This window comes from Anomaloglossus baeobatrachus, chromosome 2, assembly GCF_048569485.1.
Source record: "Anomaloglossus baeobatrachus isolate aAnoBae1 chromosome 2, aAnoBae1.hap1, whole genome shotgun sequence".
Classification (NCBI taxonomy): domain Eukaryota; kingdom Metazoa; phylum Chordata; class Amphibia; order Anura; family Aromobatidae; genus Anomaloglossus; species Anomaloglossus baeobatrachus.
Genome location: NC_134354.1, coordinates 282,404,886 through 282,432,081, shown reverse-complemented (window position 1 = coordinate 282,432,081; position 27,196 = coordinate 282,404,886).

Here is a 27,196-nt window from a genome sequence, read left to right as displayed (position 1 = left end):
GCTAAAGGAACGGACCTTGGTAGGTGCCATTTCACACTCACTGCTTTTGTCTCTGTGACCATTAACAGAGACCATACCACACACCCTCCAAGTAAGGGAGGAATTGCTTTATTTTCTAATTATATTCCTCTGTGAGTTTAACAGAGGTATTGCACTCTGCACTTGGGCTATTACTATTTACAGTGGCACACTTATATACCCCTTATCCTCTGCCATAGTCTTCAGCAGAGTCTTTGCACGGTGGACCATGACTGTCTGATATTCCTTTGGGTTTTATTATCAGACAGCCCCCCATAACAATACCGCAGTCTCTGGAGAGGCTGATTGGAGGATGGGCCTGCGGTAGAGTCGGCCGAGGCCCAGTCACCACCGAAACCGGTGACTAACCTCCGGGTCAGGGGTCCCCTGGATGTGGGGTCCCTAAAAAAGGACTCCTGGGTAAGGAACTTTTTACGGGACAGGGTTGTAGCCCGCTGGTACCGACCCGGGGAACCGACTCGGAAATCGTAGCACAAAAGGGGGTACTCAGACCCTGAAGCCAGGACCGGAAACCAGTGGCTTAGTTAATTAACAGATTGAGGCCAGGATTATAGGTCCTGTCCCACCCAAAGTCCCTCATAGAAGACAACAGCCCACCGATAGGGATAGGAGGTCACCGCCAGGGCCCATAGATCCCACGGGCCAGCGTCTGCGGGCACGGCTCCTTAGGCACACATCCAGCCGGGAGTGGACTCCTAAGTTCCAGACCAGGCAGTCCACCATACACAAAGTCAGTGCAGAGGAAAAGGACAGAGATCACCAGCCCTGGTGGGGACCTGAATGCAACCGGCCGCGGCGGCCAGCCACCAGCACCTTGGTTTACCAAAGACTCATGTGATTCATTTACTGTGAGTAACCAAACATTCCCCTGCCGTCGTCATACCCTGCACGAAGACACTGGGCCCCGGGGCAACCATCCCTACCCACGGAGGGGTTAACATCTAGCTGCCACTACATCTCCCCCGGGTGCCCACACTAGCAGCGGTGGTGTCCCACCTCACCACACACTGTGGGTGGCGTCACGAACTTAATATGGCCTAGCCCGTACATCTATGTCCCCCTTTTATTCGGCGTGTCCGCGAGACCCCTGGGTTCGGATACCCTCGAGCCACCCCCCCTAGAAGGTCCGGATCCGAGCAGCGGCGGCTGCTGGCACGGGGGCGTCACACTTAGTTTGAGAATCTCAGTGCATACTGAGATACTGAAACAAAGTGTCACCAGGGGGCTGAGACTGCAGTCACTGTGACAGGCTTTGCCTCCTCTCTGAAAACAAGCGTCATCAGTGAAGCTTGTATCTGGCTGGGCTTGTCCCTGCACGTGGTACACTGTGCGATGTGCAGAATAACAGTGTACTCACTGGTGCTGGCTCAGATTAGCAGTAAGGACTCGGCAGGAGAGTGTGTTGTCAGAATACCCGGTGAGCAGAGACCAGTGACATCACTTGCTGGAGCGGCGCTGACTGCTGCTTTCCTTGTATTCTGAAAATGCTCTTTGATGCGACACAGTAATGCTGATCTCAAGTGGCAACATAGAGTGTGCTGTCATTATGCAGGGAGGGGCAGAGGCTGTGGTTGCTGTTGCAGTCTGATGGTGCTTTGTTTGCGTATTAAAGTATACACTGGAATTCTCAGACAAAGTGTCATTGAAAAAAAAGTGAAAAACAAACAAACAAAAAGTTTAGAGTGTAGAGTGTAGTTAGGGAATGGAAAGGAATTTTTAATTCAACTGTATTAAAAAAAAACTTTTTAGATTACAAATATATAGGGATTTAGAATGAAAATCACTTTGGACTTCAGACCACCCCTTTATAGAGGCTGAAAAAATAAAATGAAAAATTGAAAATAAATGTTATTAAAAATATAAAAAAAGTGGAGTAAAAGGAAAAAAGTGACACATTTACATATTTAGGGTTTCTGCATGTGTAAAAGTACAATCTATCTGATACTAAAATGTACTAACCTAAACAGTTAAAGCTGTAATAACAAAAAAAATTCAAAATACCAGATTTGCAGTTTTTTGGTCATCCCTCCTGCCTAAAAACAGGGGTGTAACAATTACTATTGCATAGGGTAAGACCACGACCAGGCCATTGGAAGAAGAGAGCCTGCCATTGTCATCACTGTTTTCAACAAAATGTGCATCCTCGGACACAGATTCAGCTAAAAATGTATTGCGGTGCAGGAAACCACCTGATACCTACATCGGTATAGCTATACAAGACACTGGTCAATCAGAGGCCGGCAACTGACATCTATTACAGGATCAGGATAGGGTCCGGTACATTATAATAGGATAGGTGACATTACTACAGGATAGGGGCAAGGTGTCACATGGTGTTTTGCATAAACTTCGACGGCTTTCATGGCAGCATCCAGCTCTGTTCACATTGCAGATTCTGACACTCCACCCAATGGTTTTTCTGGTGTCTCTGATCAACACAGACAGACTTGCGCATCAACCTGCTGTGTGCTCACTCATAGTTAGGCTAGCATGAGTTAACCTCTGCTAGCCTGCTTGTTAGGCTCCTTTAACCCTTTCACGACCTTTGACGGATGTATCGGTCATGGTGCCCTGGTACTTAAAGACCCATGACGGATATATCCGTCATGGCGAAATCGGTTTTGGCCGCGATCGGTTTTGAAAAACTGTAGATTCGGGAAGGAGAGGACCTGTACCTGACCTCAGGAGGAGTGGTGTCTCCTCCTCGGATGTACGGAGCCTGTGATTGGCTGACGAACGCCGCTCCGCCAATCACAGCCAGTGTAATGTTTCAGCCTTTGAAAATGGCTGAAACAATGAAATCCAGCTATGATCAGTGCAGCTGTAGCACTGGTAATTGGCTGGAGCTGGGTGACCTTTGCTGCACCCGCCCCCAGCTCTGATTGGAGAGCTCGGCCTTATGACCGATCTCTCCAAGCACCATGCATCTGGGACCAGTGAGCTGTAGGAGATCGCTCTCCTCAGCGTCTCCCGCCGTGGAAGCTGAAAAGAGCGATCCCTGCGGGTGCCCATCTGTGAGTCACAGCCCCCGATCCACTGCTGCCCTCCTCCATCTGCTTTGCTCATGCACCACCGCTGCTCTACCGCTGCACCCCTGCATCTGACGCCGCTGCTCTCCAGCTGTGCCCCTACATGTGATGCTGCTGCTGAGCAGAAAGAGAGCAGCGGCATCAGATGCAGGGGTGGCGCAGTGGCGTCACATGCAGGGTCGCAGCGGGAGGAGAGCAGCGGCGTCAGATGCACGGGGGCATCTGATGCCACTGCTCTCTTCCCGCTGCGCCCCTGCATGTGACGCCGCTGCGCCCCCCCCTGCATCTGACGCCGCTGCTCTCTTTCTGCTGCCTCCTTGTATCCGCCGCTGCGCCACCCCTGCATCTGCCACTGCACTCTCCCCATCAGCCACTGCACTCTCCCCATCAGTCACAGCACTCTTCCATGAGCCAAAGCACTCTCCCAATCAGCCACAGCACTCTCTCCATCAGCCACAGCACTCTCCCCATCAGCCACAGCACTCTCTCCATCAGCCACAGCACTCTCTCCATCAGCCACAGCACTCTTCACATTAGCCACCGCACTCTCCCCATCAGCCACCACACTCTCCCCATCAGCCACCGCACTCTCCCCATCAGCCACCGCACTCTCCCCATCAGCCACCGCACTCTCCCCATCAGCCACCGCACTCTCCCCATCAGCCACCGCACTCTCCCCATCAGCCACCGCACTCTCCCCATCAGCCACCGCACTCTCCTCATCAGCCACCACACTCTCCTCATCAGCCACCGCACTCTCCTCATCAGCCACCGCACTCACCATCAGCCGCTGCACCCCTGCATCTGCCACCTCACTCCCTCATCAGCCACTGCCCCCTCCCCGATCTGCTGCCTGCGCTCTCCCATCCCCTTAATCCTCTGCCCCCTCTCCCACCTCTCCCCCTCCCGGATCTGCTGCCTCCTCCATCTGCTGCGATCCTGCTGCCTAGAACCATCTTGTAAGGTAGCTATCCCCAATTTCACCTTCCACTCCCCTTCCACCCTCAACCCAACCTCCGCTGCTCCTGCATCCGTTGCGCCCTCACCCATCCTCCGCCGCTCCTCCATCTACCGCGCCCTCCCCCCAGCCTCCGCCGCTCCTATATCCGTTGTGCCCTCTTCCATCCTCCGCCGCTCCTCCATCCGAGGCACCCTCACCCATCCTCTGCCACTCCTGCATCCGTTGCGCCCTTTTCCATCCTCCATCCATTTTTTTTCCCATCCCACCTACTCCCCCCCCCTTTTTGCAGTACAAATAAACTTAGTTTAGGGCCAGTAAAATTATACTGTAGTAATCTACAGTATTTTTACTGAATATTGTAAGGGTCAGCCCAGTGACACACATGAGAGCGTTGCACGAGTCTCACATTGCATCATCCGGCATGGTCGCTCTCTTCCAGACAAGAGTGTGCAGCTGTGCCGGGTGATGCAATGCGAGATTCGTGCATCGCTCTAACGTGTGGCACTTACTTTAGTATCAGTTGCAGGCGCTCATATTTTTTTTTTTCTTTTTACTGACGTCCGTATTTTATATTTCGCCAAACTAATATTTTTTTGTATGGGTGGGGTCTAGTTTCCAAAATGGGGTCACATGTGGGGGAGCTCCACTGTTTGGGCACATCAGGGGGATCTCCAAGTGCAATATGGTGTGGCTAACGATTCCAGCTAATTTTCCATTTAAAAAGTCAAATGACGCTCCTTCCCTCTGGAGCTCTGCCGTGCGCCCAAACAGTGGTTTTCTGCCACATATGAGGTATCAGCGTACTCAGAACAAATTGCCCAACAAATTTTGTGGTCCATTTTATCCTGTTACCCCTGTAAAAATTTAAAAAATTGAGCCTAAAATAACATTTTTGTGGAAAAAAGTACTTTTTTGTTTTTATGGCTCAATGTATGAAGCACGTGAGGGTTCAAAGTGTTCATTACCCATCTAGATTTATGCCATGGGGGGTCTAGTTTCCAAAATGGGGTCACTTGTTGGGGAGCTCCATTATTTAGGCACCTCAGGGGGTCTCCAAACGCAACATCGCATCCGCTAATGATTCCAGACAATTTTGCTTTCAAAAATTCAAATGATGCTCCTTCCCTTCCAAGCCCTGCCGTGCACCCAAACAATTGATTTCCACCACATATGAGATATGGGTGTACTCAGGAGAAGTTCTACAATTAATTTTATGGGGCATTTTTCCTTATACCCTTGTGAAAATGCTAAATTTTATGGCTAAAGTAACATTTTTGTGTAAAAAAGTAAAATTTTCATTTTTTCCTTCCACATTGCTTTGGTTGCTGTGAAGCTCCTAAAGGGTTAATAAACTTCTTGGATGTGGTTTTGAGCAGAGTGAGGGGTGCAGATTTTAGAATGGGGTCACCTTTGGGTATTTTCTGTCGACTAGGTTTCTCAAATCACTCTAAAATGTGATGTGGTACATAAAAATGTTTTTTTTGTAAATTTTGTTGGAAAAATGGAAAATTGCTGATGAACTTTGACCCCTTCTAACTTCCTAACGAAAAAAAAAATTGTTTTGAAAATTACGCTGATGTAATGTAGACAAGTGGGAAATTTTATTTAGTAACTATTTTATGTGACATATCTCTCAGATTTATGGGCATAAAATTTCAAATTTTGAAAATTGCGAAATTTCCAAATTTTTTGCCGAATTTCCGAAATTTTCACAAATAAATGCAAAACATATCGTCCTACATTTACCACTGACATGAAGTACAATATGTCAGAAAAAAACAATGTCAGAATCGCCAGGCTCCGTTGAAGTGTTCCAGAGTTATAACCTCATAAAGTGGCACTGGTCAAAATTGCTAAAAATGGCCTGGTCTTTAAGGTGAAAACAGGCTGGGGGCTGAAGGGGTTAATCACATGTTGTGAGAAAGCCAATTGCATCTGCTCCTCTCATATTTAAGTTTGATGAAAGCTTCGACCCATGCCAGCTATAGTTATACTGTGTTGGTCTGTGTTGTGGTATCCCAGATAGAGATGAGCGAACCCGAGGTCTGATGTTTAGTGTTTATACCAAACAGATTTTACGAAAAAGCAAACTTGGAAGTTCAGGTGCTTTGCATATGCAAATGTGGCGCCACTGAGTGTCAGGTGCCACAGCGTACTACATCTAACCCCGGATTCCTGGAAGACCAGTGCCAGTAAACAACACAACACACACACAAATCCATGCCCTGTTCCCTAGACTGGGTAACAGACTAGAGACGGAACTGATGGATGGCCACCTATTGGTTGGGACTAATCCAATCCACTGGACACAAACCTGGGAGGGGCTAGTCAGTGGAGTGATGGGAGATGGACATCTTGTCAGATAGAAGTCAGTTAGATGTTCAGTCAGTAAGACGTTCAGTCAGAAGTCAGTACACAAACGGAAAGTGTAAAGTGACTGATTGAGTAAAAAGAGTATGGTTGCCAGGGTGAGTATGGTGCGAGTACTCACTGGATCGAGCATCGGCAGGGTACAGAGCCCTAGTTCAGGAAGATGCTTCAGGCTCACCTGATAAGAATCTGCCCAGTAAGGGGACCATCAAGGACCTTACCGACATTAGTGTCCGGGGCACAGCAGCAAAGAGGGAACCTGGGAACAGGGACAGAGGTCCGACCCAAGAGAGTTTCAAGCTGCCTGCCATATGGGCCAGGACTGTGACAACCGGAGGGGATCCAAAAATGCTCCAGGCCACGGGGACCCACCAATTACAAACGGGTGCATGGAAGTAAAGCTCACCAGGTCACTACATCGGCACTGGAACAAAGGGATTACCGGATTGATAGAGACCAGCATCAGTCGGATTGCAGCCACTCCAATCCAGTGAGTAAAGCACAAGTTAAACCGCAGCCCCTGTGTTGTCTGAATTCTTCCTACATCTCTGCATCAATATACTACAACCACCATCATCCTCCCCTGGGGCCTAGGCTAATACCTAGCTGCCTAATACCACCAGCCTCAGCAGTCATCATTTTTTCTGTCTGTAGACAGGCTTTTCTCAGCACTCGGGCTTATCTATGATGATCCAAACAAAGTGTCTTTAGTAGAGGTGAGCAAACAGCCCAAGGTTCAGTTCGTGTTCGCTGACTTCACCTGTGTTCAGTGAATGGTTCGCCGAACATATCTGAACCCATTGAATTTAATGGGAGGCAAACACAAAGGCATAGACAACACCTTTATGAGAGCCCAAAACAGCTCAAACCGTGTTAGGCCTATTCACACATCATCCATGTCTCCCGTACATGTAGCGTCCGTTTTCACACGTACCGGAGACACGGACACACGTAGGCCCATTAAAATCAATGGCCTTGTGCACACGTCAGTGTTTTGACATGGACTGTGTGTCTGTGTGGAGCACATGCTGACATGTTCATTTTCTGCCAGCAGCACAGATGTTACACGGACTACACTCGGATGTGATCCATGTGACATCAGTGTGACACATATCAGAGGAAATACATGTTACTTCGAAATAAATGTGTTTTATGCTTGCCTGTCTCTGACTCTGCTGTCACACTTGCTTCCAGGCCCACTCTTTATGCTAATGGGTATTCACTGCACTGACTGCAGACCTGGAAGCAAGTGTTAGAGCAGTGCCAGGGACAGCAGGCAGTGTCAGAGACAGGTAAGTAAACAAGTTCATGCTGTCAGTGGGCTATCCGGGTAGCACACACGGACACACAGATGGACATACGTACCTACACCGCAGACCATGCAAAACGTTAATGTAGCGCCTCTGACTATATCAAGGTGCTAATGTGTCGCCCTGGACAAGCCAGGGGACACAGGTCACTGCACCATCACACCCTACATCCCAGTTAGGAACACCAAAGCTAAACAAAATCCTTGTTGCCTTCCTTCAGAGGCTGGGGTTCACACCCCACCGAGGAGGACACAGCTCTGGAGGCGGGAAAAACCAGTAGTGCAGTCAAGCTAGGGAGGTGAAGGAGTAAACAGCTAAGATGAGCTAAGGAAGTGAAAGTAGTGAAGTGAAGTGGTAAAGGAGGAGTAAGAGAAGCTGAAGAAAAGTGAGAACAGTTACAGAAAAGAGGCTTGAAGTGTGTCCAGCTGTGTGCAGGACAGAGTCAGCAAGGTCAGCAACAGTGGTGATTGTCTGAAGGGGTGACCGTGTGGAAGTTCCTGGAAGGGCCGCGGACGGGTAGTGACCCGGCGGTCTGGAGCAGCGTACCAAAGGACAGTCAGCACCAGGGCAGGGGCCTCTCGGACCCCGGCAAGGCTAGGAGTCGCCAAATTTGCCAAATCCGTCAGTGAAGGGGACGTAGATCCCCCAACAACCAAGTCCCGATTGAAGGCAACAGCCCAACCTGTACAACAGAGACACCGCCACCCCCAGGGCACCAGTTTCTGAGGGCCAGCGCCTGCGGGCAAAGAGTAGAGCTCCTCCGGCCCAGCTTGAAGCCGGGGAGCGGGTTACCGGTGGGAACCCATCGCGACCAACAGACAACATTAGGTGCAAGGAAAAGGGACATCACCACTACCGACTGGGTGAGCAAGTGCAGCCGTCCGTGGGACTGACCAACCAGCTGTTTGTTTACCAAGAACTGTGTCACTGTCTCAGGCTGAGTGAGTACCACAGTGCCGCAAGGCACAGCGCTGCCCCCGCGTCCCTGCTCCCATCAAGCCCTGCCCCTGCACTCCATCACCGGGCCCCGGGATCACCAACCCCTACCCACGGAGGGGCAACACAACACCTGGCTGCTCCGCATCACCATCCCCGGGAGCCCCATATTGAGCAGCGGTGGTGCTACAAATCACCACAACCGTGGTGGCGTCACGGACATTATCCCAACACCCAAATCCCCCCTTTCACTCACGGGCGAGGAGTGCCGCTCGAGAACCCCCGGGATCCGGCCCACAGCTCGAGCCACCACTGAGCAGCGGCAGCCGCCGGACCCGAGCAGAAGGGGCGAGCGCGGTGTGCTGACGCCCTCCTCCCCGCCCGCGACACTACAGGGAACTGCATCCTGTCCCTCAGGGTGCAGGACCCAACCCCCATGGTTTCAGGTTCCCAATCACTGGTGTCGCACAATCAGCATCACAGAAATCTCAATCACACCTCACATCAAACCTGTCAGACACACCAATGAGATTAGTTAAGCTGGCATAGGGTCCCCCACCTAGGGGTCAGGCAGACTGGTGGGAAGGAGGAAGTCAGCTTAGAATCAGTGGAGTGAGAGCCCTCAAGGAGTGAGGAGCTGGGAGTTGTAGCTCCCAGGGAGCGAGACCAAGGTTGGGTTGCAGGACCACAGGAGTCGAGGGACCGGTAGCAGTGACATTGGAAACGGGTGCGACGGACATAGTCTAGGAGGACTGTTGGCATCAGCGCAAGCCCAAAAGAACTTACCGGTACCGAGCACAGCGGGGTACAGGACCCTAGGTCAGGAGCAGGTTCAGCCGTCCTGATAATTAACCAATTAACCTGGGAGGGAGAGTGTCTTCACAAACTTCCCTAAGAGCTCAGAGATTGAAGGCATCAGCACAACGCGGGGGATAGGGTTTTCCAGAAAAGCAACCCAACTGAAGTGCCAGCCATCAAGAGCATAGCTGCCATACACACGGGTAGCGGGGCCCCAACAGCTTCACGCCAAGGGGCCACAACGGACACTAAAAATTGTGCACAGAGGTAAAGGTCCGGGCTATCAAACGACACCGGTGGGAGTGGACACCTGGATGGGCTCCCCTATAGTGACTGTGATGCACAGAGACTTTGGTTTATCTTCAGTGTGAGTGTCTACTTTACAATCCTCACCCAGCACCATGACTACCACAGTGAGTACACTGGTCCCTTGCACCCTGCGCTCCCAAGCAACCCACCAAAAACCCCAGAGTCCGGGGCCTTCCCTACCTGCGGAGGGACTGACACCTTGCTGCCCCACACCATCTGCCCCGGTACTCCCTCCAGCAGCGGCGGTACTCCCATTACCGAAACCCGCAGGTGGCATAGCGAACTTCTCCCCTGTAAATATCCCCTTTTCAAGAATCAGAGTGTTAGCCAAGCCCGGGTTCAGACCCCTCAAGCCTCGACCATCCTGGATCCGAGCACCCCGGTCTGCGCCTGGTCAGGCTTGCAGGTGGCTGGAGAGATGGGTGGGTCTGGCCACCTACATACCCCGCCCATGGGTGTGTCACATGCCATGTAATGGAGTCCTCTAGTTTGCACATGGGCACAGTGTGTGTGGAAGTCAGTCTGGGTAGAGACTGGGAAGAGACTGGTGTGGAGGCTGTCATACCTCCAGTATGGACTGTTAACAGACTGGGAAGCCCACGGTATGTGGCTGTGTTGATTTTCCTTTAAGCCAGCTTTGTTGCATTTGTTTAGCAGTTTATGCGGAGTCTTTTAAATAAACTGCTGGACTTTCAAAAGAGACTGTGTTTCCTGCGTCCCTGCCTATGCCTAACAGAGCTAAACCCCCACAGTGGATGGATGAGTGACAGCTGTAGGCTTGTGACTCGCCCACCCCAGGGCTATGGGACACCCGGTGCCGGGCCGGACTAGTCCGGGGGTTGTCAGTGGTGGCGGGGCCCGACTCCGTGACCCTGGTGAGTGTCAATTAAATATGGCTGGTGATTTGGGGGTGAATAACGTTTATGGTTGTCGTGACGCCACCTGTGGTTTGCGGCTATTAAGCCGCCGCTGCTGTATGAGGCCTCCGGGGCTGGTGATATGGCAGCTTGGGTGGTCCTGCTCCCCACAGGTGGAGCGGTGCCCCGGGGCAACAGTTGGTGCTCGTAATAGTCTATGGTGTGATGGAAGTCTCTGGTGATGTTGTGTGAATAATACGGTGCAGGGCCGACAGGGCAGTGAAAGAAACAGGCACAAACAGTAGTCTCTTTACCTTCTCCTCTTTTACTTGGCAACAGTTTCGTCCTGGGAGACCGTCACAGGTGGTAAAGATGATCCAGCCGGCCTGGAAGTGCCTGGGGGTGATCTCTTTGGCCAGTTGAGTGTGAGGCCTACTCCCTGCTCTTTCTTTTCTTCTACAGGACCCTGCACTCTGAATTTAGCAATGGCCCTCTTGCTGCTGGGACCGATAGTTCGTCCCTTTTTCTGTATGGTAGGCTATGCAGGCCCTCTCGGGTGCTTCTCTGCTGGAGTCCACACCGGGCCCTTGGAATGCAGCTGTACCTTCAGATTGCTTATGGGCCAGTGGGCATGCAGCTCTCCTGCCCTCCGGATTCGGCTACCAGGGAAGGATTTTACACCCTGGCAACCACAGACTCCGATGTCGGAGTCTCTTCTGTGCCTCTCTGCAAATCCTGCTTCACTGGGCCAAGCTATTCTAGCTCCAGGCCCCAGTCCACAGGACAGCACTAACTCTGCGTCAGCACTCTCTGCTCTCTCTACACAGACTGAACACTAACTCCTCCCTGAGGTCAGACTTGAGGAATGCTCCCTGGAACTCCAGGTTCAAAGCTCCCCCTGCTGGCCTGAGGTAGAAACTGCGTTGGATGGTGGTACCTACTGGCCAATGATTCCCCCAATTACCTCCAGGCTCAGTATTAACCCTTTTGAGGGGGCAACACTGTTGTGGCGACCAGGTTCTGGGGCACCACACTCCCCCTTAGTTAAACTCAGTACTCCCGGACTGAAGAAAACAAAAAAAACATAACATGTCAGAACATTTCATCCCATTATGGGAGGAACATTACTTAAACGTTGCAAACTTAAATAACAACTATAAAAGTCTAGTGTGGCTCCCTGCCGGGTGTCCATTACACTGCTCCATGGGGGACCCGCCGCGATAAAACCCCCAACGTAGGCTCTGGGCGTGCGTCAGAGCATTGATGACCCCACTCTATGCACGCCGGACGGGTTTTTCTTCAGGGGTGCTGAGCACACTGGTGCTAACTATGTACAATTTAAGTGTTGGCCACCCATAGTCCAGTGGCCCAATTGTCCATTTACTTAATCACCTAAAATAAAACATTATAGACAGACATTTTCACATAACTATTTACACTCTGATTGGTATTCTATATTCTATACCTTGGAGGGGGCTGTCCCCGAGTGCTGCGTTGGGACCTGCGTAGCTCTGGTGTTTGTCCCTGACTACTTGGAGTGTCTGCTACCTCAGTGCTACTGGTAGGCCTAACCCTGACAGGTATGCGTGATGGTTGCCTACGGGGTGTTAGATTCGCCGAGGGTACGATAGGTTCACCACTGGCAGGCGGTTGATTCTCCTGTTCCACTGCTGGCGGGACATCTATTGTTGGGACCGACTTGTCTTCAGGTGGATCCGGGACCTCTTCTGCTGCTGGTTCGACCATTTGCGGGAATGTCAATACTGGTACCACTGTAGCATTATTTATTCGGGTCCATGTTTTAGGGAATTTTCCAAGTATTGTTTGGATCATTTCTTCCTCTTTTTCTTGAATTTGGGGATTTTCTTGTACTTCTTCTACTTCTTTTTGGATTTTGCACCGTTCAGGGCACACTTTCAGACGGTCTCTAGAAACTGCTTGGTAGGTCTTGCCTTCATCTTTGCTTATGAGACATACTTTACTATTGTCAAAGTTGGAGGGAATAATGGTGTAGGGTTCATTCTCCCACTGATCATCTAATTTATGCGCTCTCCGCTTTTTCTTGAGGACCTGTTCTCCAGGTGCTAAGGGAGTTGCTGGGGCCGTTTGATTGTAGTTCTTTTCTTGTCTCATTCTTGCTTGGGACAGGCTCTTTTCTACGCATTCCTGAACTTTGCGGTACTACTGTTGTCGCTCTGTATCCCAATCCTCTATCTCTTGGACCGCTTCAGGTGACACAGTTCCCATCTCAAAGTCTACAGGTAACTTGCCAGGTCTTGTTCGCATCAAGTAAGCAGGGCTGCAGTTGGTCGAGTTTATTGGGATATTATTGTACAAGTCCACTAGATCTGGTAACTTCTCTGGCCATTGATTTCTTTCTTCTAGAGGTAGAGTCCTGAGCATATCAATAACCACATGGTTCATCTTCTCGCACAATCCATTGGTTTGGGGGTGGAACGGTGTTGTTCTGATTTTCTTACAGCCGTACATGTTACAGAACTCTTGAAACACTTCTGCCTCGAATACAGGACCTTGATCAGTCAGTACCCTTTCAGGATAACCGTGAGGTCGACAAAAGTATGCCTGAAATGCTCTAGCTGCTGTTCTGGCTGTCTGGTCTTTCACAGGCACTACTACCAGGAAACGAGAGTAATGGTCCACAATGGTGTGGGCGTAAACATAGCCTGACCGGCTTGGTGTTAACTTCACGTGGTCCAGGGCCACCAACTCTAGGGGCTGCTTCGTGACAATTGGCTGTAGGGGAGACCTCTGGCTGGCATCATCCTTCCGCCTCAGGTTACACGGACCACAGTCTCGGCACCACTTCTCGACTGCCTTTCTCATGTGCACCCAGTAGAACCGATCGCGGAGTAGGGTCTCCAACTTCTTCCACCCGAAGTGTCCTGCTTTATCATGGTAAGCTGCTAGGACCATTGGAGCATCCCTCTGTGGGACCACTATCTGCCAGACGAGATCATTCATTCGCCAGTTGACATATCTCTTGCATAGCTTGCCTTGGTAGGTGAACAGTCGTCCCCTCTCCTTCCACAGCTGCTGGGCTTCTTGTGGAGCATCTGGACCGAGATGGGCCTCACCTTGTGCTAGCTTTTCTTTGACCAATCGCACGGCCGGGTCACCGTTCTGTGTCTCTTCCCAATTATGGTGGAGTAATGGGTTGACCGAGACCTCGTGCTGGCTCCAGCGCTTCCCTCCTACAGAATGCTCACACTGGAAGACACCTTGGTGATGGAAAGCCGGTAACTCTATTTCTTCGAGTTCATCCAGGTCTTCTCCAGACTCGGGTAAGTGAGGCATTCTGGACAGCGCATTAGCATTGTTATTCTTCTTGCCAGCCCGGTACTTGATGGTAAAGTCAAAGTTAGACAGCCGGGCCATCCATCGCTGCTCCAACGCACATAGCTTGGCTGTTGCCAGATGTGTCAACGGATTGTTGTCCGTGAAGATGGTGAACTTGGCCGACGCCAGATAGTGCTTGAAGCGTTCAGTCACTGCCCAAACAATAGCGAGGAACTCCAGCTTGAAGGAACTGTAGTTTTCTGGATTCCTTTCTGTGGGACGAAGCTTCCTACTGGCATAAGCTATCACCTTCTCTCTGCCTCCCTGCACCTGGGACAGAACTGCTCCCTGTCCCACGTTGCTGGCATCTGTGTACAGTACAAACGGCTGGCTGTAGTCAGGGTAGGCCAGAATTTCTTCTCCCGTGAGAGCCCCTTTCAGCCGGACAAAAGATGTTTCTATTTGGCTGTTCCATTCAAATGGAGGGCTTTGCTTCTTAGCCTTCTTTGGCTGGCCCACCAGGAGATCTTGAAGAGGCGCTGCTATCTTTGTGAAACCATCAATGAACCTTCAGTAGTAGCCCACCAGCCCAAGGAACTTCCGCAGCTCCTTTACCGTGGTGGGTCTTGGCCAGTCCTTGATTACGGTGACTTTCTCCGGATCAGGTGCCACACCATCTGCGCTGACCACATGACCCAGGTACTGTACCTTTGGCTTCAAGAGGTGACATTTGGACGGCTTTATCTTCAGCCCATACTCCGACAAGGACTCAAACACTTCTGCTAAGTGCCTCAGGTGGTCTTCGTAGGTCTTGGAGTAGACTATGACGTCATCCAGGTACAATAGCACGGTTTCAAAGTTGTAATGGCCCAAGCAGCACTCCATCAATCTCTGAAATGTCCCTGGGGCGTTGCAGAGCCCGAACGGCAAACAATTGAACTCGCAGAGACCCATTGGTGTCGTGAATGCAGTCTTCTCCTTGTCCGCTTCTGCCACGGGAACCTGCCAATACCCACTGGTGAGATCCAGGGTGGAGAAATAATTAGCTGATTTTAAGCTGTTAGTGACTCTTCTATTCTGGGTAGTGGATAAGCATCTTTATGTGTAATGCGGTTAATTTGCCTGTAATCTACGCACATTCTCATTGTACCATCTTTTTTCTTTACGAGCACTAGTGGAGCTGCCCAGGGGCTACAACTATCTCTGATAACCCCAGCCTCCTTCATTTCCCGTAACATTTCTTTGGCACGCTGATACTGTGCTGGGGGTACAGGGCGGTATCTCTCTTTAATAGGGTGATGGTCACCAGTGGGGATTTGATGTTTAACCCCTTTTACCTGCTCAAAATCTAGGGGGTGTTTGCTGAAGACCCGCTCATATTCCTGTACCACCCGGTAAACCCCATGCTTCTGGTGTGAGGGGGTGGAGTCGGTGCCCACATGTAATTGTTGGCACCAGTCCTCCAGCTGTCCCTTGGAGCCATTGTCTTCCGCCTGGTCGGACGGGATCAAGGGTTCCACTGCTTGGATGGTATTGTTACTGACAGTGTACAGTTTTGCTACAGTGGCGTACCGGGGCAATTTGGCTTCCTCCCCCCACAATTCAGGACGCGGACGGGCACTCTTCCCTTGCGGACGTCTGCTACCCCTCTGGCTATCAGGACTCCAGGCCTACTTTCTGAATACACAGGTTCCACCAGGGCCTGGTAATCTTGACCCTTGAGGCCTATTGCTGCCCGACACCATATCAACATTTCACTTCTTGGGGGTATTGCAATGGGGAGGAGGTCACTTACCCTCACACTGCCAATTTCTCCTCCGGCCAGCTCTACCTGCTGCCTCCTCATCAGGGCTCTGATCTCCCTCTGTAGGGCACGCTGCTGCCCGGAGCTGGCAGTTTCAGACGCCTGCTGCAACAAAATTATCACTTCGGCAAGACAATTTTCCATCACATTTGTACCAATGGTTAGCAGTGGGTTAGATTCTTTGTGATCAATATCTACAATTATCATCCCCTGACATGGCAATTCTACCCGCCCCACTTTAATGGTTACTTCCTTATACCCAATTTGAGGCAAGGGCTGACCATTACTGGCCACAATTGTTAAATCATCATCTGGGCCATAGTCAATGTCTGAATCAGCCCAATATCTTTTGTACAGTTTATAAGGGATGGTTGTTACCTGGGACCCCGTATCCAGGAGGGCATTCAAAGGGATCCCATCCAGCACAATAGGAAGGACCGGTCGTCCTCCCACATACTTGCTGCGACTGGGGGTTGAGCCGGGCTTCCTTACACCTGGGGGTTGGCTCCTGGCCCCAGGTTCGGCCCATTTTAAGGACAGTGTCTTGCAATGTGGCCCGCCTGGCTGCAGCGGCGGCAGATCGGTTGTCCAGTTGAATCATACCGGTCTGTGTCTTTTCCTCGGGTCGGCGGAATCCTCCTTTGCCGCATCCACGGGACGTCATCTGGACTGGAGGCCAACTCGATTCTTGCAGGTGATGGGGTCACTTGTAGAGACTGCACTGTTTTTGCGAGGGCAGCCACTGTCTTGGTCAGTTCTTGGACCTGCTGTCTGAGCTCTGCAGTGGGATCTTTATCCAGGGTCTGCGCCTCAGCCCCTGCAGCGGCTCGTGTTGCAGGCACCACCTCTGGGTATGTGATAGCAAGTGGCCGGAGGGGTACTGGGTCATTTGGTGTAGATTCTCTCAGTACCCGGATGGCCTGGTCCTTAAACTTTGCAAAGTCCAGAGCAGGGTTCTGCAGGACCATGATACGCAGCTGTGTCCTGTGGGCGTCTGACAGGAGCACTTCTATAAACTGCTCAGTTAGGAGCTTGTCTTCTTCACGTACACTCTCTGGGTCCACCTGTTTACTTGCTCTCAGGGCCTCCTGCAAGTTTAAGGCATAGTCCCGTATGCTGTCTGTGGCCCGTTGTTTGCACCCAAAGAATCTCATCTTTATTTCTGCTGCGGTGCGGGTGTCAAAAGTACTCTTTAACTTAGCCAGTATCTGGGTTGCTGTCCCTTTATCTGTGTCAGGCCAGGACTTCACTTCACGCTGGGCCGCGCCAGCTAGCTGCCCAATTAATATGCCCACCTTCTGGCTCTCAGTCAGAGGATACACTCTAAACAAGCTGTGCAGCCTTTCTTTGAAGTCGCTCAGGGTATGTGACTCCCCGGAGTACTGCGGCAGCCATTCTGCTTCCGGGATATACGGCATTGTGATCAGCATTACCGGCGCTACAGCGGGGGCTGGGGCGACGGCGACTGGGATTACTTGGGCCGGTGCTGCGGCGTCTCGGGCTATGGCAGCCACCTGCTCTCCCTCTGTGTCGGACATCTTCCTCCCCCTTAGTGGACCTTACCAGGCTCCGCTTTCTTTTCAAATCCCTTCTGGGTAGCGCGGGGTTAACGGCTCCCCGCTCTGCTGGCGCGCTCGCGTCGCGCTCTTTTTCGGGCACGCCCCCTTTCTTCCTGCGCTCAGTGAGGCTAATGGCGGTGGCAGTTTTCACACAGGAAAAGTCTCTTCAGCACAGTTTTACAAGGCGCACAGTACCTGGTGGGACCGGGCACGAAATCCTGTTCACAGCGCCAAAATTTGACTCGCCCACCCCAGGGCTATGGGACACCCGGTGCCGGGCCGGACTTGTCCGGGGGTTGTCAGTGGTGGCAGGGCCCGACTCCGTGACCCTGGTAGGTGTCAATTAAATATGGCTGGTGACTTGGGGGTGAATAACGTTTATGGTTGTCGTGACGCCACCTGTGGTTTGCCGCTATTAAGCCGCCGCTGCTGTATGAGGCCTCCGGGGCTGGTGATATGGCAGCTTGGGTGGTCCTGCTCCCCACAGGTGGAGCGGTGCCCCGGGGCAACAGTTGGTGCTCGGAATAGTCTATGGTGTGATGGAAGTCTCTGGTGATGTTGTGTGAATAATACGGTGCAGGGCCGACAGGGCAGTGAAAGAAACAGGCACAAACAGTAGCCTCTTTACCTTCTCCTCTTTTACTTGGCAACAGTTTCGTCCTGGGAGACTGTCACAGGTGGTAAAGATGATCCAGCCGGCCTGGAAGTGCCTGGGGGTGATCTCTTTGGCCAGTTGAGTGTGAGGCCTACTCCCTGCTCTTTCTTTTCTTCTACAGGACCCTGCACTCTGAATTTAGCAATGGCCCTCTTGCTGCTGGGACCGATAGTTCGTCCCTTTTTCTGTATGGTAGGCTGCGCAGGCCCTCTCGGGTGCTTCTCTGCTGGAGTCCACACCGGGCCCTTGGGATGCAGCTGTACCTTCAAATTGCTTATGGGCCAGGGGGCTTGCAGCTCTCCTGCCCTCCGGATTCGGCTACCAGGGAAGGATTTTACACCCTGGCAACCACAGACTCCGATGTCGGAGTCTCTTCTGTGCCTCTCTGCAAATCCTGCTTCACTGGGCAAGCTATTCTAGCTCCAGGCCCCAGTCCACAGGACAGCACTAACTCTGCGTCAGCACTCTCAGCTCTCTCTACACAGACTGAACACTAACTCCTCCCTCAGGTCAGACTTGAGGAATGCTCCCTGGAACTCCAGGTTCAGAGCTCCCCCTGCTGGCCTGAGGGAGAAACTGCGTTGGATGGTGGTACCTACTGGCCAATGATTCCCCCAATTACCTCCAGGCTCAGTATTAACCCTTTTGAGGGGGCAACACTGTTGTGGCGACCAGGTCCTGGGGCGCCACACTTGTTGCTCTGAGAACCCTATCACGACAGACAAGATGCAAATTACAAAACATAAAGGTTACGAGAACTCAGTGAGACTGGAAAAAATTAAGGGAGCCTTAAGAGAACCTTTAAGAGAGCCTTTACGTTTCTTCAAGTTCCCAGTTGTTGGGACACCTGGAGGCTTTGAACTCTGGTAACAGTTCACAGCCTCCAGATGTCCTAGCAGCTGAGAACTCAAGGAATGTTAAAGGTTGTCTTAAAGGCTTCCTTAAGGTTCCTGGGTTGAAAACTGCCACAAGACCCGAAGGCTGTGAGCTTTGGAAACCTATGGTTACCTGAGCTTACAGCCACCGTGTCTCCCAGCAGCTGTGAGGCCCGGTAACCTTAAGGGAGCCTTTAATAGTGCTTCTAAGTTTCTTGGAGATCCCAGCTGTTGGGACACCTGGAGGCTTTGAACTCTGGTACCAGTTCACAGCCTCCAGATGTCCTAGCAGCTGCAAACTAAAGAAAAGTTAAAAGTTCTCTTAAAGGCTCCCTTAATGTTACCGGGTTGAAACCTGCCACGAGACTTGATGACTGTGAGCTTTAGTTACCTAAAGGTTACCTGAGCTCACAACCACCGGGTCTGCCAGTAGGTGTGAGGCCTGGAAACTTTAAGGCTATGTGTCCACGTTGCTTTTTACCTGCTTTTTTGCTGCTTTTTCAACTGCAGTGTTTAATGACAAAATGGATGTGTTCTGCTTTTAAAGCATAGTCTATGGGAATTTGGGTTTCTTGTGCACATTATGCTGTTCAAAATGCTGCCTTTTTGTGGCAGAAATTTGGGCAAAAACTCTGCTTTGCAGTTCAAAATGCAAATGGCAAAAACAATTGATATGTTGCTTCTTTGAAAAGCAGAGTTTTTGCCCAAATTTCTGCCACAAAAAGACAGCATTTTGAACAGCATAGTGCGGACAAGAAACCCAAATTCCCATAGACTATGCTTGTGTGGCGCCCTGGACAAGCCAGGACGTCACAGGTACTGCAACAACACCCCGGCTAGGCACACCGAAGTCAAACAAAAATCCTTGTTGCCTCCCTCCAGGGGCTGATGTCCACACCAGGGGGTGGAGCCAGGCGGTTGGCCCCACCCGTTCACAGTCCTGGAGGCGGGAAAGGTAGGGCAGATGAGTTGAGATCAGTTAGAGAGTTGGAGAAGTGAAGTGGTAGAGGAGCAGCCTGACTGTGTCTGGGTGCGTGGCTCAGGCACATACAGCAAGGTTGGCAGACGGTGGTGACTGTCTGCAGGAGAGGCTGATTGAAGTGAACCGTAAGGACCGGGGATGGGCGGTGGCCCGCCGGTACCGGATCGGGGAGCGAAGAGAAGCCAGCACCATTCGGCAGGGCCTACGGACCCCGACCAGGCTAGGAGTCGCCGTAAAACTGGTCAAATCCGTTAGCGAAGGGAACCTCCGGGGTTTCCCAGCAGTCAAGACCCGATTGAAGGCAACAGCTCAAACCGTGAAGGGGAACACAGTGTAATACTATTGTATGTTTTGAGGATTTCGATAGCGTTAGGGCAATGACAGCCAGAGACGAGTTTGTGGTACAAGATGTTTATGATATGTAACCACGGTAGATACACAACGGAAAATACACAGTATAACAAACACATGAAAATACCTTTCCGAAACGGAGCGAAGGGGATTCCCGGGGCCACGCACCGGACTCCCCCAGGGAGACCACCAGAGCGAACCCCTATACAGGGACTGTCCGGCAATCAACCCCGGAAGGCCTAAATGCGCCGCAGCCGGGACACAAGGGGCAAGCGGTAAAGTCCAGAAGTGTCCGTACGGGATGAAAGTCCAGAATGGTTATGAACCGGAAGAAACCGGGCAGACGTGCTGACCAAAGACGGCAGACGGAGTCCGGGCACAGTTTGAAGAAACCGGGTATGGTCCAGAGTCGGTCGGTAGATTTTCAGGAGGATCCAAAGGTAATCAAGCAGCAGCAAAGCAGGAGCACACAGCAAGCAGTATACTCAGGCACTGGACTAGGCTTAGAGGCGGCCTTTTAAGCAGCTGGACAGGAAGTAGGGCAACAGAACATAAAACTCCATGTTAACCAAGGGCAAGCTCTTTCAAAAGAGGACTGGAAAACCCGGAAACCTGACACACAGTCACCGCCAAGGCTACAGTTCCCAGGGCCAGAGCCTGCGGGCAAAAGGGGCTCCCTCAGCATCCATCCAAGCTGGGGAGCGGGTTACCGGTGGGAAGCCACCAGAACCAAGTACACAACACAGGTGCAGGGAAAAGCAGTCACCACCAACCTACCGGGAGAAGAACAACCGCAGCCGTCTGTGGGACCCGTCCATCCAGCCGTTTGTTTTACCGGAGACTTTGTGTTCATCATTGGCTGAGTGAGTACCACTGTGCCGTGCGGCACCGTGCTGCCCCTGCGACCCTGCACCTCACCAGGCCCCGTAACCCGCCTCTCATCCCTCCCCTCACCGGGCCCCGGGACAACCAACCCCCCTACCCACGGAGGGGAGAACCAACATCCAAGCTGCTCCCTGTCATCGCTCCCGGGATCCCCGTCCAGAGCAGCATGGTGTCACAACCTCACCACAACCGTGGGTGGCGTCACGGACAATATCCCTAAACCAAACCACCCCCCTTTTACTCATGGGCGAGGAACGCCGCTCGAGTCCCCGGGATTCGGCCCACCGCTTGAGCCACCGAGCAGCAGCAGCGCCGGACCCGAGCGTGGTGAGCGCAGCGTCCCCTCCCCGCCCGCGACAACTTGGCGTCACGAACAGGATCTTACCGCTCTGCCGTCTGGTAGAGGTGCGCCTTGTGACCGCCGGAGGTGTTCGGCCGAAAATTTTGGGAAGCCGCCATTTTGGGCGCGAAAAGTCCCCGCTCGAGCGTCTCCTCGAGCAGTGGAGGCGCGAAAGCCGAAACCCCGCCCCTGTAGAAGAGGAGCCGGAAAAAGACTAAGGGGGACGGAAACAAGATGTCTGCGCCCGACGGAGCTGCTGGAGGAGCGGCGGTCGCAGCCGCAGTGGCACCCGTGGATGGGAATGGGCCCGCCCAGGTCCCGGCCGCACTCGCGGGAGGCGCCGCGTCCCAAGCTCTCGCTCAGGTGATGCCGTTCTCCTTGCCCTATGTGCCCGGAGCTACCTGGCTGCCGCAGTACGATGGGAAACCTGATGCGTTGCAGGTCTTCCGGAAGAAGCTTAGCCCGCTTCTAGAACTGTACCCCTTGACTGATAAGCAACGTGCAGCGGTAGTGCTGGGGCAGCTAACCAGCGCGGCTGAGCAGGAGGCGGAGACCTGGGCCGAGGGGGACCGGTCCTCTGTAGCCACCATCTTTGAGAAACTACAGACTGCCTTTGAGACCCGTACCGAAGCCGAGCTGCGGATGCAGTTTTACCAATGCCGGCAACGGCCTGCAGATAGTATTCGGGACTACGCCTTGCGTCTGCAAACTGCCCTCCGCACACTGAAGCGGGTAGACACCATTAATGATGCAGACAGCAACAAAATGTTAGTGGAGCAGTTTGTGCAGGGGATGAGATCCTCAGAGGACCGCAAGCAACTCCGGCTGTGGGCCCTAGAATACCCTGATGTGGACTTTGCCGTGCTAAAGGAACGGGCCATTAAAGCTCTGCAGCCCCCAGCATCGGAAGTCCCTGAGGCAGCCCCATGGCCAGCTGAGACGACTCCTATCGTGGTGGCCCCTACTCTCCCAACGCCTCCGGTACCTGCAGTCCCAAGCGGAATGATGGCGGAACTAGCTGCCCAGGTCCGCCACATGGATGGGGACCTCGCCAAGATCCTCGCCGCACTCCAGCCTCCGACGAGATCCCAGCCTTCGGGGAAGATTGAAAAATGCTTGTTTTTATCTGTTTTACTCTTTTTCAGTTGTGAAAATAAAACCGGTGATGGACGGGCAGCCCGCGGACGGTCTGCATTTTACTAAGGGGGAATGTGGCGCCCTGGACAAGCCAGGACGTCACAGGTACTGCAACAACACACCCCACTCCCCGGCTAGGCACACCAGAGTCAAACAAAAATCCTTGTTGCCTCCCTCCAGGGGCTGATGTCCACACCATGGGGTGGAGCCAGGCGGTTGGCCCCACTCATCAAGGAGTTCACAGTCCTGGAGGCGGGAAAGGTAGGGCAGATGAGTTGAGATCAGTTAGAGAGTTGGAGAAGTGAAGTGGTAGAGGAGCAGCCTGACTGTGTCCGGGTGCGTGGCCCGGGCACATACAGCAAGGTTGGCAGACGGTGGTGACCGTCTGCAGGAGAGGCTGATTGAAGTGAACCGTAAGGACCGGGGACGGGCGGTGGCCCGCCGGTACCGGATCGGGGAGCGAAGAGAAGCCAGCACCATTCGGCAGGGCCCACGGACCCCGACCAGGCTAGGAGTCGCCGTAAAACTGGTCAAATCCGTTAGCGAAGGGAACCTCCGGGGTTTCCCAGCAGTCAAGACCCTATTGAAGGCAACAGCTCAAACCGTGAAGGGAAACACAGTCACCGCCAAGGCTACAGTTCTCAGGTCCAGAGCCTGCGGGCAAAAGGGGCTCCCTCAGCATCCATCCAAGCTGGGGAGCGGGTTACCGGCGGGAAGCCACCAGAACCGAGAACACAACACAGGTGCAGGGAAAGGCAGTCACCACCAACCTACCGGGAGAACAAACGCAGCCGTCTGTGGGACCCGTCCATCCAGCCGTTTGTTTTACCGGAGACTTTGTGTTCATCATTGGCTGAGTGAGTACCACTGTGCCATGCGGCACCGTGCTGCCCCTGCGACCCTGCACCTCACCAGGCCCCGTAACCCGCCTCTCATCCCTCCCCTCACCGGGCCCCGGGACAACCAACCCCCCTACCCACGGAGGGGAAAAACAACATCCAAGCTGCTCCCTGTCATCGCTCCCGGGATCCCCATCCAGAGCAGCGGTGGTGTCACAACCTCACCACAACCGTGGGTGGCGTCACGGACAATATCCCTAAACCAAACCACCCCCCTTTCACTCACGGGCGAGGAACGCCGCTTGAGTCCCCGGGATCCGGCCCACCGCTCGAGCCACCGAGCAGCAGCAGCGCCGGACCCGAGCGTGGTGAGCGCAGCGTCCCCTCCCCGCCCGAGACACTTGAAAAGCAGAACACATCCATTTTGGCATTAAATGCTGCAGTTGAAAAAGCAGCGAAAAACAGGTAAAAAGCAGGTAAAAAGCAATGTGGACACATAGCCTTAAGGAGCCTTTAAGAGAGCCTTTAACGTTCCTTGAGGTCCCAGCTGCTGGGACATCTGGAGGGAGACATTTCTGCACCCAATATGCATCTCTTGCAGAAAAAACACACAAAATCTAAGGGGTGTTTTGCCAGGAGATGGAGATTTGTTGCTGAAATTTATACTGCAAATTCCTGAACCAAATCTGCATTTTGTGGTAAAAAAATGCTTTTGTGGTAAAAAAATGCAATTAGGTAGTGATGCGGTATTGATGCCTTTTTTTGCCAGAAAATGCAGGTTTGGTGCAGGAATTTGGTGTATAAATTTCAGCACCAAATCTGCATCTCTTGGCCAAAAGAACGCATTTTTCTGCCAGGAGATAATCCACATTCCAACAGTCCGGCATCGGCTTCAAAGTGAAAGTGCTGCCAGAGTGCAGGTTGTGGCTGTGCCTTGCACTCCAGCAGTGACTTTCACTTTCAGTATACGTGCACACATTCAGGACATGCTGCATCCTAGACACAGTTGTGTCTTTTTCCACGGGATCGCGAGTGTCCTCTGCAGGAGACCGCAGCTGCCCGTGCCCATGATCGGGGTTCGGGGTACTGCAGTCTTTCAGTGTATTCTCCCGCCAGAGAACACACACGTCTGCGCAGCATAAATTGACATGCTGCAGCTCTTAGAGCCGTGCTGCAAGTTAGTTTATGCTGCAGCGAAAAGAAGCACAGTCTGCATTGGATTTCTATAAATCACATTCACTGTGCTTCCACTGCACAACGCAGCAGTTTGAACGCAGTGGAAACACGCTGAATCCAAATTGTTGCTATTAATGATCGTGGCAGCTAACAAACTCCAATTGTACTGGGATAGTCAAAAATTATAAATTCGTGAAAAAACAAATCCCTCTAAAATTACTTTTTATTTATTCAATATTAAAAAATTACCCAGGTGAGTCACCCGCACACACTGTTAATACAGGGAAGTATAAATATATTCCAGGGATAATAAATACCAATCTTTTTTGATGTTATTAATTTCTTTGTATATATATTGTATACATTTATCAATAGAGGTCAGAATTTAGGGAAAAAAATGTTTTCTCAAAAAATATGGATAACAATGACCTTATTATATTTCTATAACTGACCCCTACCTGCCAACGGAGGGTATGACACCCTAACGTAACTAGTCGCCCCCGTTCCTCGATGGCTATCCCTCACTTCCCCTTCACTTATCCTACAATATGAGGCCAAAATATTGGGCTCCTAATGAGGTTATATATATCAAAAATCATTACGATACAATAATGGTGGGTTTTAAGGGGGCTTTACACGGTAGCAATATCGGTAACGATCGGTACCGATATCGCTAGCGTGCATACCCGCCATCATCTTTTGTGCGACATGGGCATATCGCTGCCCGTCGCGCACAAAATCGCGCTCCCCTGTCACACGGCTTACCTGCCCTGCGATGTCGCTCTAGCCGGCGACCCGCCTCCTTTCTAAGGGGGCGGGTTGTTCGGCGTCACAGCGACGTCACACGGCAGGCGTCCAATAGAAGCGGAGGGGCGGAGATGAGCGGGACGTAAACATCCCGCCCACCTCCTTCCTTCCGCATAGCCGGTGGAGGCAGGTAAGGACATGTTCCTCGCTCCTGTGGTGTCACACATAGCGATGTGTTCTGCCGCAGGAATGAGGAACAACATCGCTAATTAGAAATAAACGATTTTTTGGTTTTAGGACGAGTTCTCCACGGCAAATGATTTTTGCCGCTTTTGCGATCGTTTTAGATCGCACAAAACTGTTACACGCTACAATATCGTTAATGACGTCGGATGTGCGTCACAAACAACGTGACGCCGACGATAAAACATTAAAGATATCGTAGCGTGTAAAGCCCCCTTTAGTCTTCCTATCAACAATATACAGATAAGGCCTATATCTGCACAAACATTAAGGAGACTATACTTTGATAGATTCTGCTTCAATCTCTGGTTTTAACACATTAGCCAGCTCAATATATCAAATTAATATAAGGTAATACATCTGATTATATGATATAAGGCTTTCATCTACATCAAATCATGATAATCACCAAAAACCAAACATCACATGTAGGTCCAGACCAACCAAATTAATACATTAACACTTATTAAGCTCACATTATAGCTTGGTGCAATGCCAGTTCAACATCATTGTTATAATAAACAAATGTCATAATTGTGAAAATTAATCACTTCCCTTAATTAAGTGCATCTGCACAGCCTTAACGCGTTTCTCCGCCCTCTTTTTCGGATTATCAGGAGGCCCAGGGAGAAAAGGGAATGACGACCATTCAGATGTTCAGATGTCTTCTATGTCTGCGCAGCATAACTTGACATGCTGCAGCTCTGAGAGCCGTGCTGCATGTTACTTTATGCTGCAGCGAAAAGAAGCACAGTCTGCATTGGATTTCTATAAATCACATTCACTGTGCTTCTAATTTACAATGCAGCATTTTGGACGCAGCGGAAACACGCTGAATCCAAAATGCTGCTATTAATGATCGTGGGCACATACCCTCAAAGTGTGGTTGGAGTGTGGGGCATGACCGTGACCCACACTGCTGCAGTCACTTTCAAAGTGCAGGAGGTGTGTGGGCCATGGCTGTGCCACACACTCCGCCTGCACTTTGAAAGTGACAGTAGCTGTCGGAATGTAACGTAGCCAGGGCCGGTATATGCGGGTGAGGGATGCAGTCCTGCACCAGCCCCGGCACGCTACAGAAAGGCGGAAAAGAGTGTATAGTGGAGTGAGTGTGGAGATATTACCTGGTCGCAGAGGGACATCCTGGCCGTTAGACAGCTGTTCTGGATCATGTTCGCACCGTACGATGTTATATTCAGCATTACTACAGATGTATAATCACCAGCAGCGTATAGCCTGGTGATTACATGGTGGCATGGGCCCCCTGACAGTATGTTTATAGGTGTTTCAAGTTTAAGTTGTGGCATTGAGCGGTGCCAAATTCAGTATGGGGAATGAAGGGTTAATTCCCTTCATGTGGTAACACGAGCAGGCTGCTGTGATTGGTCAGCCTGCTGCGTGGTGGTAATGGAAGTTGTTATGATGGGAATTTATGGGGTTAATCTGCCCCCTGTGAGTAACGCGAGCAGGCTGTGTGATTGGTCAGCCTGCTGCGCGCCAATTTTAAAGTCTGTCATTGGTGGACAGAGGTAAATATGCAGGAGACTTGCCTTTATAAGGAGCCAGCTGTGAGCCAGCTGTGTCAGTTTCCAGCTGTGAAGAAAGAAGAATCCAGATGGAGTCCCTCCTGGAGAAGATGATGGCTCGGGTCGGCGCAGCGGACGGCGAGGAGTGGCTGAAGAGGTGTCTGGCGCCGG